The 4054-nt window shown below is 40.3% G+C and overlaps 1 protein-coding gene across 1 annotated transcript in view; it reads left to right on the top strand.

Moving 5' to 3' along the window:
* The window catches only part of EEF1E1 (eukaryotic translation elongation factor 1 epsilon 1), a gene marked incomplete at its 5' end in the record, with an annotated part of 18448 nt that overhangs the window by 10737 nt on the left and 3657 nt on the right, over positions 1-4054 (top strand). The window lies entirely within an intron of this gene.

Raw genomic sequence — 4054 nt, 5'->3', positions numbered from 1 at the left:
GCTGACTGATCTGTTCATTGTCCTGCACCTCACCCCGCTCTTCTGAATCTTGCCCAAATTCAGTGTTCTTTCTTTCTCCTGTCTCTGGTTTTTCCTCCTATGTGATCAGTTCCTTTATTTTAAAGTGTGTTCCATCTGTAACTTAATTACAAACACTTCCGTGACACTAGGTTCTAGGCACTATTCTATATGCTTTATAATTGTGAACTCATTTCATTCTTATAATAGCCCTCTAAGGGTAGTACTATTATTATCATTTCCGTTTCATAGATGAGGTAACTGAATATAGGGAGATCAAATAACTTTTAAGTAGAAAGCAACAGCTCGATCTAGAAACCGGGCAGTCTTCCAGCGTGTGTCCATTTTCACATTGCATCCTGTCTAAACACTCAAGGCCTCATCTTCCCCTGTGGGCAGAAGGAGCGTTCAGTCAGACATCATGGTTTCTGCCTACTGGGTGCCATTCACATGTGTCTCTTCCTTAGGTGCAGGGTGACCTGGCCCTTGTTCTGGAACTCACTGTGTTGTTCTGGGCTATGGAAATATTCTCTAATCTTAACTCTTCACATCTACTTTGCCATTGGAACAGTCTTTCAGCATTGTCATGTGTCCTTTGCTTTCTCTGAATGATTAGATAGTTCTTCCCTCTCATTTATTTTGTGTGCGAGACCTTTGGCAGTTGACCTGTTCCTTGCTAAACTCAGTCCTCTCACTTTCCTAGACATCTGTTTCCTAGACACCTCAGTTTCAGCCAGAACATTCTCTCAAGCCCCTCAGCACAGTGCAGCTTCTGCTCCATGTCTATGCACGGTTCCCTTTTGCTCCTTGATCTGAACCCTAATAGTCCTCACAAATTTTTATTTCAGTTGTCAACTCACTTCCACACTAATTCATTTCTTGGTGCTTTCTCTGGCTTCCTAAAACATAATGAGGTGGTCCTGCCTGTTTCTCTACTGCATAGATTGCTCCAGTTAAAGTTTATTTACTTTTTTTCCTTATTAACTGTAAATTGCTTGAGCCAAGAGCAACTCAAATTCATAACAACACTGTTTCATATTGCCTTTGACACATATGAATATGTTTCCTTAACCTATTTCTGTATAATTATCAAAGTTTTACAGATTTTCCCCATCCTCTGTGTTTCATAATAGAAGAAGTGTTGTAGCCCTCTAACAAACGAGTGCATAGGATGATCAAGACACGGCTCCGTTTTTGGAAAGTCCAAGATAAAGCTAGACCTTCTGGCCCAAGTATCTGTATGACAGAGCCCTTTGTAAACGCTAGTAATGGGGGAGCAGTTACTCAGTTATTCTTAGCCCCTTCCCTTCCCCAAGCTGTAACCGCTTGATTTGTATTTTCTTTAGCTTCGTTGAGAATTATACCTGTAAGCTACTTATGTAATCATATTCAGTTCCACACATCATTTTTGTAATGTCCTGGTGTGATTGTGATTCAGGAGGAGAGTCCAAAGGGGCTCCAAGAAATTTGCCCTCCCAAAATGGATTATCTTTTAATTCCATTTTTCTGCCAACTTTTTGAAGTCCTGGCATACTGTTTGATTACACGTTTTAAAACTAAATTTGAACCTTATGATAGATGCCTGCTCTAGTTGGAGCCACCCTGACACAGGTAGTTGACTGTTGAGGTGCGGACTGAAAGGTCTGCTCTGAGCCCACCCATAGCTCCGTGGCAGAAACGAGACAGCCTGCTATAACGATTTAGAGCCTTGGAAACTATGGAGCAGTCTCCTCTGCCCTATAGGATTGCCCAACATTAGTGGGTGTTGTTTCTGCTGTATTTGAGGGATACAAATGAGGTAAGATTCAAACAACTTTTATGAAGTATTGACCTCATTTTTTTAAAAACAGCCTTTTTAAATGAAAAGCGTTAGTGAATGGGCAAAACTGTAGCTCGGGCCAGAGTCGTGTTCAGAATTTCTTGGGGTCAATTCAAGAGAGAGTTCAAGAAAGGCAGTCTATAGAATCATGAAACTACCAGAAAACTGTCTGCTGAGTTTGAATGGCCTTGGGAAATAGTAGTAGTAGTAAAAGCTTATGATGACCTTTAAGATGACCTTTACCATAAATATAAATAGGATGAAAATGTGATGTCTCATTCAAAACAACACTTAGGGCAGTGAGATGAGGCCCACTGATGTTGGCTGCAGTGAACAGGAATAGAGTGGGACCAATGAGAATATGAGGCAGTCTCGGCAAAACCAGGATCATAGTCATAGCACGTGTTTATCTCTTTCCCCTTCCCAGCTCCCAGCACAGTGCCTTGTGTATCTGTGTGCTTATTAGAACATTAAACCACCTGGAACTCTTTATAAATTAATTTCCCACTTGAGGTTGTTTATTTTCATATTAAAAGTATAATCTTTAGTTGTATGCTTCCATATAATTAACTCAAAAGTAATCTTATTTAAATTTGAAGAAAGTTGAAGTGAAGCTGAAATCCTGTGGTCACAGCAGCCTCTTTTTATTCCATTCTAGGGTCAATGTGTTTTAGTAGTTTTCTGAATGTAGAATGATGACGTGGCTGCTGGCTGGCACGCCTTACCTCATTTCAAAGTGAGCCTCCAAGGTAAAGGGGGTTTGCTGTTCTTGTAATTCAGTTCCTGGTGCCTGCACTCTCACTCTTCAGCTTGAGGAAGTCTTTCTTATCGCTTGATTTGAGCAAGATTACATGGCTACCGTCATGGTTACCTTAGCGTGGGCGTGGGCACTAACATGGTGTGACTTTTTAAAAGTCATATCAGGGACTTCAAAAAGTTCATGGAATAATACAGTTAAAGATAATGGAATTTCTCCATGAACTGTTTAAGTCATTCAAGGTTGAGATTACATTTTGGTGTTATATAACTAAGCAGATCGTGCAATAAAAGTTGTGCGAACTAGTAGTATATAGATTCATTTTCTTTCTCTTCCGGCTTACGTAGGTTCTACAGTAGGGAAAGGAAATTCTGTGAGGAAAGGGGAGCTCCTATAGAGCACTCTGCAGGACAGTCAGCAATTTCATAATTGCATGATGCCAGACAGCCACAGCACTCACACCATTGTTTAGTCACGTGATGTGAACCCAGGTGCCCTAGAGAGCATTTGATTTGTAGGCAGGTTAGCAGTAGTCCTTTCAGATCTTCCTGTTAAGATTCCATTGACAATACTTAGTAACCTGTACCTATTTGGATACTCTGTCTTGGAATGTATATATAGTGACTGAGATGTACTGATTGAGGATATTTTTTTTTTTTTTTATTCCCCCCCACGCCCCTGATTGAGGATATTATACTTTATCTTTGCCAAAGCAAAATTGAATGGACCAGTGTGTAAATAATTCTCTTGACCATCCTTCTGGGTGGGTGCCTTGACTTCACACACAGCAAAGCATCATCTCCACCCTCTTCTTCATGCATAGAAGACATAAATACCCTCCCAGAGTACTGGCCTCACCTGGATTCCTATACAGTGACAAAGCTGCACTGGATTGTGCTAGTAATCCCATCTCATTCCGGTTTACTGAGGTACAGTTATACACTGGCAAGAAGAAAATGGATTCCTTGGTACTGAATTTAGGAAGAATCAAAGTTCAGATTAGCTATCTGCTCGTGTTCATCAGGTTTTTTTCTATGATGTATTTGCTTGGGCTATGTATTTAATATGCATTCGCCTATTCATCATTTATTCCTTTGCATTATTAAGTATTTAATAATCTGTCAAGGAGCCTTGAATTGTAGTATAGTCCCACTGTGTGGTTTCAATGTGAGCCCAATTGAGTTGTGGCTGCGTTGCTGTAATGATAGTCATCTGAATGCCCTTTGAGGCATGCTGTGTTTCCCTTTCTTTGTTAAACTCCCAGTTGGTGCAACTTATTTTATTGTGAGCACAATGACTCACTGCTTTCTCAAAGTGATTTCCCTGGTACATAGTGATCCTTGTGAGCAGACTGTTACTGAAGATTTTTTTTTTTTTTAACATTTTATTAGGGGCTCATACAACTGTTATCCCAATCCATACACACATCAATTGTGTAAAGCGCATTTGTACATCGTTTC

This window comes from Echinops telfairi, unplaced genomic scaffold (assembly GCF_000313985.2).
Source record: "Echinops telfairi isolate 266 unplaced genomic scaffold, ASM31398v2 ScPeMD7_655;HRSCAF=1070, whole genome shotgun sequence".
In the NCBI taxonomy this organism is placed as follows: Eukaryota; Metazoa; Chordata; class Mammalia; order Afrosoricida; family Tenrecidae; genus Echinops; species Echinops telfairi.
Note: the sequence above shows the minus strand (reverse complement) of the source record. Positions and strands in the feature narration are given on the sequence as shown.